The sequence below is a fragment of the Ptychodera flava genome (genome assembly GCF_041260155.1).
Source record: "Ptychodera flava strain L36383 chromosome 23 unlocalized genomic scaffold, AS_Pfla_20210202 Scaffold_23__1_contigs__length_28996876_pilon, whole genome shotgun sequence".
NCBI classification, from domain to species: domain Eukaryota; kingdom Metazoa; phylum Hemichordata; class Enteropneusta; family Ptychoderidae; genus Ptychodera; species Ptychodera flava.
The window spans coordinates 17,013,126-17,029,519 of record NW_027248277.1 but is presented as its reverse complement, the minus strand read 5'-3'; positions in this window follow the sequence as shown (position 1 = coordinate 17,029,519).

Below are 16,394 nucleotides of genomic sequence, written 5' to 3'. Positions count from 1 at the left end.
TTCTTAATACAATTTTTTAACAAACAACAAAACAGTGCTACAAAATGTGTATGAACATTACCTTGAACAGATTCTACAGAGGCACCAGTGAACTTATATCCCAGAGTTGAACAGACACAAACAAGAACTAAAATGCCACAAAATCTTGTGTTGGCCTAGGTTTGGCTGACGACTGCTACAAAAGCTTGCCATGTGTCTATTTTGAAATCCACATTGCTGATTCACTTTTTTTTTAAAGTGCACAAAATGTGTATGAATGTTACCTTGAACAGATTCTACAGAGGCACTGGTTAGTTAGATGATCCAGAGTTGAACAGACACAAACAAGAACTGAAATGCGGCATACAAAGCCCCCAACTCATATACTGGTATCAATGGCACATTTAACATCACAATTACTATATATTGGTGATCATTTTAATTGAATTCTTTGTATCCGCTACCATAGCGGTTTGGCAGTGCTCTAAAATATTTTTGTAAAGGAAGTTGTTACATTACTTTTTAATTGGAAAGGTGTTAGAACTTGTGTTCTACATGGAAAACAACCTCTTTTATTGTTGTTTTACATGAAAAACAACCTCTTCCATTGCAGGTGTACTTTTGTTTTGTTTTGCTGTTTTCTGTTTTTACGTTTGAATAATCTAGCACACAGTACTGGAGATATCCCATGATTCACTATGATTTGTACCGTTGGAGATACATACTGTGTCTTCCATGTGTAGACAAAGTCATAGGGCTAAGACTAGCAACTTTTTTTAAAACTTCTGAATTCAATGATTTGGCAAACTATACTAGATTAAGAGGAGATAGCATTTTTAAAATTTCCACTGATTGTGTCTTCAGCCATACAGAATAATGTTATGAAAAGTAGGGAGACTAGTTGCACCTGTTTTATGCAACAAAAGGATACTGATTTTTCCAAATGGAAATGACAAATGAAATTAATGTGCTAACTTTTCTCAGAGAATGACCCCTTCACAGTTCATCAAAACTTGTTTTCTAAAAGTATGGCATTTGCAAAAAATTTTATTTTCAAACATACAGCTATCTGATAAAAAAACTCATTTTTATGATAAACATGACCATGGCAACCATAGGGAATTTTCCTGGACTTCCGGATGCAATTTGTTTTAAATATCTGAAATACTTTGAATGTGTCCTTTTTACATGAGTATTGAACCCTTTCACCCCAATGTCAAGTGTGAAGGGTCAGTGTAAGGTCCAGCTTTGCAAATAAAACAATTGGGTTGTACCACAATGCGAGTTGTGAAAGGGTTAACAGCAAAAAACACTATGATCCTGTGAATGGTGTGTACATAAACATGACACTGAGAGGACATGTAAAAATACCCTACAATTATTTTTTACAATACTAAAAAACATTTTATTTCTGAACCATGTGCAACAAATTTTCTATCATTAGATATTTGTACACATGATTCATAAACATTTTTAAATTTAATTTTTCTGGAAAGTACGTTTTTCACCTCCTTGGCTCCAGGCTCTTCTGCGTTGGATTTTTGTGTGAAGTTGTGGTCTTTAGAATGTGCCTTAGGAGCAGAGAGTCAGACACTGAAATTTTTCCAAACTCTCTAGGTCAACTACTAGTGGGGGTTCATTTTGAAGCCATTGGAGTATGAACATCTTGGTTTTTTCTAAAATCCTTTCCTTAGAAAAGAAAAGCTGGACGGTCACGTTCATTTACATTATTTAGAAGTAAAAGTTTAAGGTTCAAAGTTCATAAACATCTCTGTAACGCGTGCACAAAGCCTACGAACTACATTAATATAACATTCTCTGCTGAGAGGAATCATCATTCACAATAACATTGGCTGACAGAACCCTCATTTGAGGTCAGAGTTCAAAGGTTACCAGTCACATTACATCAAAGTTCAAGATTCTGCTTGCACTGGTATTAAGTTGCCAGGTGTAGCAGGTCAGAGTTCATAGGTTAAGTTCAAGATTCTGCTGGTACAGGCATCAAGCTATGCGTCGTCGACTGAGATGGAGACCGCGTCACTTTTGTTACCATACCAACCGGCGTATCTGGAGGAATAGGCGTCTGGTCGGGAGAAGCAGATCGTCGTATCGATGACCCTGGAGGAGTACGTGGAGGTGATGGCCTACGGTTTGCACTATGTATCTAGAAGGGAAAGAGAAATAGTTATTATTAAATATAATTGTATAATATTCTAAGAATCGAGTGAGCAGAAATATGTTTTTATCAGTGTATCTTCAAAGGTGAGTGAATATAACCATACCCACTAAGTTAATGTCAATTTAACTGCAGCAAAAAGGACAAAGAATTGCTAAAATATCAGAATTCGCTTTCGTATGTGTAACCCTTTCACCCCCATATCACAATGTTGACATCCATAATCGGCAAGTCAACAATTGGATTTTTCCAATGTTTGACATTGGAAGGGTTGAGTGTTATGGTATGGACCAATGACCGCATACCATTACTCTTAGATGCAACAGCAAAATAGATTGCTTAAATACATGACAAAACCATATTTTATAAATGTGACTCATAACAATGTTTTCTTTCATTTCTCATCTGTTGTTTACCCATTTTACTCTGTAGAGGGACAACTCAGCACACAAGAAAACATAACTTGACCAAACAATTGCTGTACAAGGGTCAATAGAAACCTGGAGTACAAATAAAGGTGTCACACATTATTCATTCAGTTCAGATCACACCATGCTGATATACATCTTAAAAAGTATTGTTGAGAAAATGACCTCTCACCTTATGTCACATGCAGTACGTCATCAAGAACTCCCTATGTTACTGAACAGCATTAAATATAGAATTTACATTGTTAAGAAAATATCCATCAATGGGTCATTTTGAGGCCATGAACAGTATTTGCAACAATAACTTGAGGGGTCCTATCTGCTAACAGCTCTGTAACCTGTCTGTAGTTGGTTTACTGACACACCTATGCACAATGGCTGCTGCTTCTGAACGCAAAGTTTTGGAAGAATCGGTGAAGATTTCCTGTGTTGTACCATCTGTCTGGAGCAGTTCAAGTCTCCTAAAATTCTACCATGTCTGCATACATTCTGTGAGCAGTGTTTAGTCACACTGGTTGAGAAGACTGGATCTCTAAACTGTCCAGAATGTCGACAACAATATCAGCTTCCTGTTGGAGGAGTGCCAGCTATAAAAGGCAACTTCTTTATGAGCAATCTGATGGAGATATTCAAGCAACGACTGGAGTCTATGCAGGGAACTGAGATCAAATGTGAAGCTTGTCAAGAAAATACAGCAACTCACAGATGTGTGGAGTGCAAACATTATCTTTGTCACATTTGTGTCAAGGCACATAAAAATCTACCAGTCACAAAGACACATCAACTGATGACCATTGGAGAATATGAAACAGCTATGACAACCAGTCCAGTAACACTACAAGCAGTGGAATATTGCAGTGTCCATACTGAGAACAAAATTGAATTCTACTGTGAAACCTGTCAGGTACCTGTCTGTTCAAACTGCACCATAGTCAAACACCGCATACCAGAACATGTACACAGAGACTTGAAAGATGCAGCAGATGAGTATCTTACAGAATTGAAAGCCATGGCTGACAAACTGAAAGTGAAAGAACAGGAAGCTGAAAAGAACAAAACCCTGGCCAAGCAGATACACACTGATCTTACAGAGCAGTGCAGCAGAGAAGAAAGGAAGGTGAGAATGAAAGCAGAAGAAATCATCAAGAAAATAAAGAGAGAAGAGCAGAGACTGATAGATGAACTGAAAAACAATTACAAAATGAAAATTAAAAGAGCAGCTGCTGATATTGATGAGATGGAATTAAAACATGGTAACATTAAGAGTGCAGGCAATTATATAGAGACACTGATGCATCATGGGAATGCTGCTCAACTTCTCTCAACAAAGGGTGACGTTGGCTCTCGTATCAAACAACTGATTACCATGGAAACTATAGCAAAAGCTGAACATGAGGACTTCATATTCACACCAAATGATGAATTCTCTAAGCATGGAATTCTCGGAGTTCTTGAATCTCAATATGACATTGAAATCTCCAAGTGTACAGTTGAAAACATTCCAAAACAACTCCTGAAAGGTGACTCTGCAGACCTACTGATCACAACCAGAGATTCCACAGGAAAACAAGTCATCCCAAAACAACAAGTGAAAGCCAAGGTAAGAAAACCTGATGCATCATGGGAAGACATCAATGTAGCTGATAACAGAGATGGTACATACAGAGTTACAGTGGCTGGACAATCTGATGGAAAATATCAAGTTACCATGACAATAGGAGATCAACCAATACCAGGCTGTCATGTCATCATACCTGTCATCAAAGGATTGGTGAAGACCATTGGCAGTCAAGGAAGTGCTGAGGGACAGTACAACTATCCCCAGAGTGTGGCCATAAACAAAGACAGAGACATTGTAACTGCTGACAAGAAAAATAATAGGTTACAGATAACCACTAGAGAGGGAAATTTAAGAAAATTTTGGAATTTAAACAGTTTGAGAAGTATTTCACACCACGTGATATAGCTATATCAAGTGATAATACATACTATAGTTTAGATGACAACAATAATCAAGTAGTTGTCAGTGATGAGAATGGACATGTCATCAGATGCTTTGGACAAAATGAGTTGAAAAATCCATGTGGTATTGGGATTAGTCCTGTAGATGGCAATGTCTATGTGACAGACAAGGGTGGGCATTGTGTCAGGGTTTATACACAACATGGCAAATACCTTAGGTCATTTGGGTCAGAAGGTAAAGGTCAAGGGCAATTCAGTTGGCCCTGGGGTGTAGTCATAGCAACTACTGGAATGGTATTTGTAGCAGACAACAATAACCAGCGTATCCAGGTATTTGATGCGGATGACCAGTATTTGTATTCCATTGATTGTCAAAGTGGGGGTGGCAGGATAATTCTCCCAAGGGAAATAGCAATTGAAAATGATAAATATGTCTATGTTACTACATATCCTAGTAGTCTACTGAAGTTTGAGAGTAGTGGTAAGTTTGTTTGTCGTATTGATAGTGATAGTGATGGGCTGAACTGCCCCATTGGTATAGCACTGACAGATGATGTACCGTGCAGGGTGATTGTAGCTGATACACATAACCATGGCATCAAAGTGTTTGTACAGTGATAACATCACAATACATTATTTACGACTGTGGTTTCTTGATTGCCGGAGATGACTTTTGATGAATATTTCATCATCTTGTTTTTTGATGGGTAAAAACTGAGAATTTTGAAAATTTCTAAGGCAAAAATTTATTTCCTGGTATTTGTGTTGAATTATGGTAGAAGTATCGGACTATCAAACTTTTACAATGCACGTTTGGTCAACAACTTGTTGGATCTAATATTTTGACACTAGTTGATCAAGTTTTCACTAGCTTAATTATGTATTTGAAAATAAAATGCACAACTTTCCAGATATGGTTAACACAGGGATTGAATTTCAGTGAGGGTCAGTAAATATTTGGTTAACTTTAACGATGACCTCTACCTCTAATTTTTAGCTCATATTTAGTATTTATATAAATACCAAAAAAGCTTATATGATGCGTGGATGGTGTCTGTATGTCTGTATGTATGTATGTATGTATGTATGTATGTGGGTATGTATGTGCAGATGTATGTCCGTGACACACAAGGTTCCCATACCGCCAAAGCTACCATCTCAGTATTTGGTGTACAGGTAGATGCAGGGGTTGAGATGTGACGTTGTTCAAATGAACACGTCAGTGTCAAAAATGTGCAAATGAGGTAAGAAAAAAGGAAATTCTGCAAATCTTCAGGAGTGGTATGTGGCATGCCAATGACTGAAACAGGATACTCCACTGACCTTGAGTCATTTCCTGTCATTGTTTATGAACTGTTACATATTAAAAGACCTGCTCAAACTAAGGGACGGACCATTAGATCTTCGGAGGGGGGGTGGTCACAATGAAATTGTGAACATTTCTTTTACAATTGTAAATTTCTAAAAAATTTTTTTCCAAATGAGAAAAGCTGTGCTATTTTTTTTTTCTGAGTAAATTTTCAGATTTATAATTTTTTTTAGTTCGACCCTGTGTGAGGATACTATGTACATCCATATCACTAGCCCAAATAAGATTGCGTGCTGTAACTACAACATACACATGGCCTAGTGATTTATATTGCTGATAGATTTTGCACAATGTTGCAGATCATCTTTTGACAAGCTGAGAAGCTGTTTGCAAAACATGTATTTCTCTGTAGCAGCATGTCCAACTTTTGTCATTCTTGTTTTTCTGGTTTAAATATTTCTTGTTGTTTTTCTGGTTGTACTGTGCAGAAATCATTGTCAAACATCAATGTAAATTTTCCTGCACTGAACAGATAGAAACAACATTATTGTTGATCTTTGGTACCCATACTGGTATGTACCAATTCTGATCAAATGTGAGCGACACCGTATAATTGCAGTATTTTTATTCTTGATTTTGGAAAGGAATGGTTTAAAATTGCAAATTTCAAGGTACATATATATATATATGGTACTTCCTTAAAGGCTTTTCTTACAGCAGCTAATTAAAAAAATTGTTAAAGTCATCAGAGGCTTTCTCACGTTTAAATCAAAACCCTTCGTAACAGATTATTATGATTACTTTTAATTTGTTATACATTTACTGTTGTATTACACTTATGTAAAACAAACAAGTTTAGAGATATCTTTACTGTTCTTTCATAACTAGAAGGACAATTACAACATTTGACAAGCAAATCCTTCTTTAGTGCACTATATTTGGTTTTGGGATCTAAGAATATACATTTTTGTATAGCTGAGGGAGGTGTCAATTATATGTAGATATAATTTCTTGTAACCAGATATGAACTGAAAATGCTCACATGTTTCATTATATATTGCAGTTATGTGTAAATTTGAACCTTTGCCACATGTTTGCAACTTCGTTGAAAATGTTATGATCAACATAATGAACAATATTCACCGCATTAATCATAAAAGGCCATGAATTATACAAATACGCAATTACCTGAAATAAAAATATTGAATTTCTTTGTATCACCACTTTATATAGCAGTGTAATTACCTTTGGCCAAGTCCTTCAAAAATTATGCCAAACTGTGAAAGCTCATTAGATATGCAAATTATAAATAAGCTGACATGAAAATGTGATATGACTTTCAATATTGTTTTAACCTAATATAATCATCAATGTACATAGCATGTTTTTGCCAACTTTGATCAAGTAAATCCAAGTATATATCCGTAATTAGAAAAGATCTTTGGTCCAGTCAATTCAGATATACGGTATCCCTAATTTGTAAAGTTTATTGAATATGCAAATTGGGAATTGGCTGAAGTAAAATGTCTTTGACTTTCATAATGTTATATCATAGTATTTTTGATGTACATAGCAAGTTCAACAACTGCGATCAAGTTAATTCAGATATATCCCTTATTAAATATGCAAATTAGGAATTGGCTGAAGTAAAATGCTTAATGAATTTTAAGAATATTGTATCATAGTAGCTTTAATAAATATAGCAAGTTTCATCAACTTTGGTCCAGTCAATTCAGATATATATCCCTAATTAGGAAAGTTCATTAAATATGCAAATTAGGAATTGGCTGAAGTTAAAATGCTTAATGACTTTCAATAATGTTAAATCATAGTATCTTCAATATACATACCAAGTTTGGTCAATTTTGATCCAGTCAAATCAGATATATATCCCTAATTAGGAAAGTTCATTAAATATGCAATTAGCAACTATCTTTCATGTCACCCCTTAATGGTTCCCACTGCTGATATATCTTGGTGTGATCAACATTTGTAGCAAATCTCATCAAATTGTGTGCAGTTCGTCTCAATGTATAGCCGTTTTTTTCTAAAATCATTAATTATGCAAATAAGCAAAAAGTAAGCAAGCAACACCTACCAAAAACTACCAGTAATCAGTTTTTGCCATTTGCAAACTGAACTCATGTTCCAATCTGATGAGCCATTTTTGAGATATTGAGTGCACAGACAGACAGACAGACTGACAGAAAGACAAACACAGACAGACAGACATCGCTGGGACATATGCTCACGTGCGTGAACACATGAGCAAATAAAACTGGTGATTGGTTCTGGTCACAAAAAGGTTGATTTTTCTGATAAAGGCAGATAATGATCAATTTGACTGTTACATGCTATGAGAACACAAACATCATCGAGTATAAAATGGCAACTATATTTGACATGGCCTACATAAATGACACTGGGAAAGTCTGTCGAGAATGAATGGTGAAATTGATCTATCTATAGTGAAATTGGTTTGTTAAGTTGTTTGAAATGTTACTTCAGGACCAGTACTTGCAGTTAAGCTGCACCAAACAACAGACGGATGATAGTGTTGTTTCACAGTAGGCTTCCACTGCACTGTTAAGATTTGGCAGTAAAACAGATCAGCTGGTAGGAACTGATTAGTGAGTGAGTGGATTTGTGGACGAAAAATGAAGCAGTACTTGGTGACCTTGGCTGGAATACAATGAGAAGTAAACTAAATATCATGAAACTGAAATATTACAAAGATTACATGATATGGTCAACTCCAGATGGACCAAACAAATTTTTAATCACATGTGTTTAATTAATTCACAGGCAGGGCAGAATGAGAAGTTGTGTTGGAAATGGCCAAAATCTGTCAGCGATATACAAACAAATTTAAGACGTGGAGAGAAAACACGACCAAAAAATCCACCTTAGCTCATTACCAAAAATTTAAAAAGAAATTAAAATGTGAATCATATTTGAAAACTATGAATGAATTTAAAGGTGCCAATTAAAGTTCAAAGCAAGGTCATGTACTATGGGGTTAAAATGTGAAACAAGACGATGGGAAAATGGAGAGGATGATTATACCTGTCCATGTTGTGGTAAAGAAGATGAGACATTAGAACACTTCTTGTTTAAATGTCAACACTTCTCAACTGAAAGAAATAAATTAATGGCTAAGACAGAAGAAATTCTCTTGAATGACAAAGAAATGAATTTATATAAAGTTTCATTGAAAGAAAGGGGTTGATTTGTTTGTATTTAGGTGATTCAACTGAAACTACAACCCTGAATTAAGCTACAAAATCGATATTATTTTTAAACAATTCTTAGTCGAAGCTGTAGACAAGAGAAGGAATTAGCTGTTAGCATTCTAGTTTTTATTATCATTGTTGCAGTTTTTTTGGTTTTTTTTTTCTCTCTCTCTGTACTTGAAATATATTTTTCATCAGTGTTTTGCAGCTCCTAATATCTTATTTAGTGAGCCCCTGATCTAAAAGGGATGCAGCAAATAAATAAAAAAATAAATAAAATGCATGGTACACATACACAGGCTGTGATAGCAAGCTGAATACTGGACAGTTCAACATGCTATAGGGAGTAGAACAAGAACACAGTTGTATAAACTGAACAAAAATATTGTTAAAATTATCAAAGTTAATACAGCTCGTCTGCCTTTGGGCAGTGTCATTATTAAATACTGCCCTGCTACTGCAGTGTCACTGTCACTGCATACCTGAGCAGTGATAGAGATAGCTCTGACTTTGATGTACATGGTGGTTGAAGAAGAGTTTGTGTCAAATGACGCTCATGACAGTGAAACATACTTGTACACAAGATTAGGCCAGAAAGCAACATATGGAAGACCAGGGGACTTTCTGGCATATGAGAATAATATTAAAGAAAAAAGATGGGGGTCACCATGTTCAATTTTCTACATTTTCATATTCACATTATAAAATATTATAAGTGAAAAAATATGTGACTAAATGGAATTATTTTTTTAACCAAATTTGCCATTATTACACCCAAAATTTCAGAGATTAAAACATTTATTTGATGGAATATTTTGACTTCCCAGTATTGTCAGTTTTGAGTAGCATCTAATTCATATATGTCTTGTACTTTTGAAACAAATTTTTGGTAGGTCACTGTGCTCAGTTTTTTACAATATGACAATTAGCCAGAATTCACAATTTGCCTACTCTCTCATAATCGTCATTTTGTGTGCTCTTCGGCAGGAGCAATTGACTTGGCCAGATTTGGATTAACTCAAGTTGGTAAGACCGATAAATCAAACAAGTGACCTAGCAGCCGATATAGCTCCGCTGTGTTTATTTTTGACACATGTTGATGAAGAAGGTGGAAATCTTTGATAGCTCAATGCAGTGGCCAGAAAAAAGTGGCTAAAATAGCTGCAAAAATACACAATTGAAGATTTCATCATACTTTGAATATATCACATCGGATCATCCCTAAGAACATGTCAACCAAAGCTATCAAAGCTATATTTTGAGAAACACATTTTTTGACCAAAAATGGCTAAAATTGCCCAAAAATACAAAATTACAGATTTCATCAGAAATTCAATATATATTACTTAGCTCATCTATAGAAACCTTTATACCAAATTTCAAAGCAATCAGACCAGTAATTTTTGAGAAACGCATTTTTTGACCAAAATGGCAAAAATTGCCCAAACTTACAAAATTGCAGATTTCATCATATTTCAATAAATATCATTAAGGTGATCTGTAGGAACGTGTATACAAAATTGCAAAGCTATCAGATGAGTAGTTTTGGAAATACACATTTTTTGACCAAAAATGGCAAAAATTGCCCCAAAAATACAAAATTACAGATTTTATAAGAAATTCAATATATATTACTTAGTTCACCTATAGAAACCTGTATACCAAATTTCAAAACTATCAGACCAGTACTTTTTGAGAAATACATTTTTTGACCAAAAATGGCAAAAATTGCCTTAAAAATGCAAATTTGCATATTTCTGCACAGTTTGAACAAATCTGAAATAAATCATCCCTAGGGACATATGTACCACTACCAAAGCTATCTGACTGGTAGTTTTGAAGAAAAAGATTTTTTTACCAAAAATGACAAAAATTGCCTTAAAAATACAAATATGCAAATTTCACCACGATTTGAACAAATCTGACTGAAGTCACCCTAAGTAAATTCTATATCAAATTTCAAAGCAATCGGACAAGCGGTTTCAGAGAAGTAGATTTTTTTACCAAAAACACCAAAAAATGCCCCAAAAATACAAATATTCAAATTTCACCACGATTTGAGTAAACTTTAGTGAGGTTATCCCAAGTGAACTGCATATAAAATTTCAAAGCAATTGGACTTGCGGTTTCAGAGGAGAAGGCAATTGTTGACGGACGACGACAGATGACGACGACGGACGACGATGACGGACGACGGTGCAAGATGACGGAAAATCAATCTATTTGATAAGCTCCATGTCGCTGACAGCGGAGCTAAAACGTTCACTGATGCATTTAAAAATAAATCAATTTCAGAACTTGCCTTAGAAATATGACTTTACAAAGTACTAATAACAGGTAATGTTGAACATCTGTGAGTGGAATGGTGCAATACGTGTTTATTTTGTCTGTGCTCACATCCTTTACAAATATGCATGCTTGTGATTGTTGGGGGAGGGACTTGAAAAATTTTGATCATATAGAGGGGAGATTGAAAATTTTTTAGGATATCGAGGGGGGATCTGAAAAAATAGCGTCAATGACACTGTAGCTCCCATCCTGGACTATTTAGTGTTTGTTCTCTGGTCAGATATTTGAACATGTGTGAAAGGGATAAAGTGCATGAAGTGAAAATACTTAAATGAAATGTACTAGAGACAGTGAAATATGTTTAATGTAATTATTCAGAATATAAAATGGAAAAATACAGAATTAGATCTATCGAATACTGTGATACAACCATTAACTCAACAAGTCATTTACAATGACATAGTCCCCACTTGTAATAGGAGTATCAGTCTTGATGGGGCAGGAAAATGTGGCAGTATCACTGGAGTGTATATGTTGAGATCTATGGGCACATAAGTCTATGTCATTGTTCCCAATTTGAAACACATGAGGCATGTCTAAGTTATGGTTCTAAATCGGGAAAAAGATCAGACCTCTAGCAGTATTGGCCAGCCAAGAAATACATATGCGCATTATAAATGAGGTACAAGATGTGACATCTTAAGGTCTAATATCCTATCAAAATTGGAGGATATAGAACTTGTGGTTACTGAAATATGCATATATATGTATAATCAAGGTCAAAGGTCATCTAGGTCACATGACATTTTGAAAAACAAGATTATATTGCTGATTAATCCCTATATGCCAAAAAATCAGATCTCTAGCTCTATTCGCTTGCCCAGAATTAGATGTGTACATAATTAATGAGGTAAAGTGTGTTGTCATAAGGTCTCCCATCCTACTAAATACAAAGGACATAGCACTTGTGGTTACTTATTTATTGACATAAACATATATTTTAGGTAAAAGGTCATCGAGGTCACATGACATTTGGTCAAAAATTGTATTGCTAAGTTATCCCTATATACCAAAAATCAGACATCCAGCTCTATTGGCTCACTCAGAATGAGATATGCGCATAATTATTGAGGTACAGTATGTGGCATCATAAGGTGTCCCATCATACCAAACATGAAGGGTGTAGCACTTGTGGTTACTGAGTTATGGACAAATATGTATATTTGAGGTCAAAGGTCACCGAGGTCACGTGACATTTTGTCAAAAAAATTGTATTGCTAAGTTATCCCTATATACCAAAAATCAGACCTCTAGCTCTATTGGCTCGCTCAAAATTAGATATGTGCATAATTAATGAGGTACAATATGTGGCATCATAAGGTGTCCCATCATACCATACATGAAGGGTGTAGCACTTGTGGTTACTGAGTTATGGACAAATATGTATATTTGAGGTCAAAGGTCACCGAGGTCACGTGACATTTTGTAAAAAAAACTGTATTGCTAAGTTATCCCTATATACCAAAAATCAGACCTCTAGCTCTATTGGCTCGCTCAAAATTAGATATGCGCATAATTAATGAGGTACAATATGTGGCGTCATAAGGTGTCCCATCATACCATACATGAAGGGTGTAGCACTTGTGGTTACTGAGTTATGGACAAATATGTATATTTGAGGTCAAAGGTCACCGAGGTCACGTGACATTTTGTCAAAAAATTGTATTGCTAAGTTATCCCTATATACCAAAAATCAGACCTCTAGCTTTATTGGCTCGCTCAAAATTAGATATGCGCATAATTAATGAGGTACAATATGTGGCATCATAAGGTGTCCCATCATACCATACATGAAGGCTGTAGCACTTGTGGTTACTGAGTTATGGACAAATATGTATATTTGAGGTCAAAGGTCACCGAGGTCACGTGACATTTTGTCAAAAAAATTGTTTTGCTAAGTTATCCCTATATACCAAAAATCAGACCTCTAGCTCTATTGGCTCGCTCAAAATTAGATATGTGCATAATTAATGAGGTATAATATGTGGTGTCATAAGCTGTCCCATCATACCATATATGAAGGGTGGTAGCACTTGTGGTTACTGAGTTATGGACAAATATGTATATTTGAGATCAAAGGTCATCAAGGTCACATGACATTTTGTCAAAATATCTGAGATATCTGCGTGAACGGATGGACTCACGGATGGACGAACAGACGGACATGACCCAATCTATAAGCTCATTGGACTTCATCCGTGGGGACTAAAAATTGTGTCACTGCATCCTTTTTGCAATATGAATACGATGAGAAACTAAATTTTTATTTTTCGTGGCCTTATACATGGGAGTCTATGGAGATCTGCCTTATACATGGGAGTCTATGGACGTGTAAACTAAAAATATGCAAATTTCACCACGATTTGCCCAATTTGGGAAAGGTCACTCCTATGCACTTCCATACCAAGTTTCAAATCAATCGGACTTGAGGTTTCAGAGCAGGAGATTTTTTGACCAAACATGGGAGAAAATTACAAAAAATTCATGAAAAATAGCAAGTCCAAGATACTGACCCAAGATGTGCACAATCATTTCATGTCAGCCCAAAGTACTTACATGCTAATTTTTCATGTCATCTGCTCAGTGGTTATTGAGTTTTTTCAATTTTGACTGTTTTTACATTTTTTCACTTAATTTGCATATTTTTGGCAATGACGACTTTATTTGAACAAAATCTCATCTACAGCCCATCATCCATGTACACACCAAATATCAAGATGAAATGTACAGCGGTTTTGGAGTTTTTGATGTTGACGGACAGACATACAGACATACAGACATACAGACATACATACATACATACAGACATTTCCCTAGCCTATAAGAATAGCTTCCATTGCCATATATACATATGGCTATGGGAGCTAAAAAAATAAGATTAACAAGTCATTGACAATGACACAGTCCCCACTTGTACTTTAATTACAAGTCCTCTGAGAGGAAAGAGTCCTCTTCATTAATTAGGTCTGTGATTAAAAATACTGCGATACAGATGGGGCTTAATGGCCAAAAATGAGTTCCATGGTGGTGAAAACATGATACCAATGTAAGCAACCATACTAATTACAAAAGGTCATTAAAATGAATCAATTAGTACTTAATCGACAGGATGCTGCCAAACATTTTTGCATCCTATCCTAACACTGACAGATTATCACCGTACCATATTTCATAAAGTTTGATGCAGTACTTTGGACATTCACCATAAAAAAAATCCATTATGTAAATGCAAACTAGCAATTAATTTATATATATAAATGATACTATTACGTATCATTGATTTGTATTTACAACACTATGAGATCAAAATCTGTACCAAGTTTCATCAACCTTAATTACCGCAGTATTTGTGGATATATCACTCTAATTAGGAAAGTTCATAACATATGCAATTACATATTAATTAACTTGACACTGATAAATGTCTTTTTCACTGTTAAAGCAATGTGAGCTTAACATCTGTACCAAGTTTCATGAAATTTGATGCAGTATTTCTTGACATATCAGACTAATTACGAAAATTCAATAATTGACATGATACTGCTACATGCCGTTAAACAATTGATGTGCATATGTATGACATAGGTCAATATCCTTGTGCCAACTTTGAATGATATTGGTGGAAATATGTCTGAGTTATATATGTAGCTCTGTACATGAAAAAATCCTAACAAAATGGCCAGGCAGCCATTATATTGCATTGGACTATGAAACCAATAGACATGCATATTTATGACATGATAAGTCAATGTCCTTGTGCCAACTTTGAAAAAAATACCGCAATTATACGGTGTCGCTCACATACATTTATCAGAATTGGTACATACCAGTATGGATACCAAAGATCAACCAAAAAAACAAGAATGACAAAAGCAAGTAATTTCTGCAACCTAGGTACTGGAGGTAAACTTTAGAAACATGCATACCAACTTCTATAGCAATGGGACATTCCTACAAACATAAGCAAATGTCAACAAAAAATTAGCTAGAGAAGCTTGACAAAAAGAAAAGGTTGGAGAGGGGGGGAAAAGAGTGGGAAAAAATATAAAAGGGATCTTTTAAAAAGGAATGCTACCTCATCAATCTTCTATCCCCTACCCCCTCCTGAATATCAAATGTTCCACCCATTGGTTGACCATGTTTACATAAGACCAGCTGGCAGTATATTTACAACTTTGGGGATGTTTTAATTAATGCTATGAGTGCTATCATTCAAATGTAAACAGCACTTAAATCAGTTACAGATAGTGATATTCCTTCCACTGTGGGGTAGGGGGGGGGGGGTTATGACATCTGGAATTATCCTGGATTCAAATTTCTCATCAGTCTTTGTGTGTCTTACATGCAAAAGTTGCAAAAATTGGTTCGCAATGACAAAATTCACCTCAGCTCTGTTTTCAGGATCAAATTTTACTACAAATTGATATTAAATATGACAAAATTATGTTCACAGCCTTCGAAACTGTCTCACAACAAATCCTTGGTTGGTGTAGGTCATTTAAGGTCACAAAAGAAAATTACCTAAAATATACTATTTGGGCGTTTCCCAACACTTTGAGCAGAAAATTTATCTAATAACATCCCTCGGGACTTTTGTACCAAATTACAAAGCTATCAGACAAGTAATTTTGAGAACAAGTTTTCTTGACCAAATATGACAATATTGTCTTAAAAATACAAATTTGTATATTTCAGGACAATTTCCACATATCTGACTATTGTCATCCCTGGACATCTGTACACCAAATATAAAAGCTGTCTGTCCAGGGGCTTTAAAATGAAAATATTTTTTACGATTTTTTGACCAAAAATGACAAAAATTGCCCCAAAACAGTAATATTTCCAATTTTGTCGTAATTTCAACAATTAGAAGGGTAACACCCTTGCAAACGTCCAATCCAAATTTGAGAGCAATCGGGCTAGCGGTTTCAGAGAAGAATAAATTTTACTTAAAATGA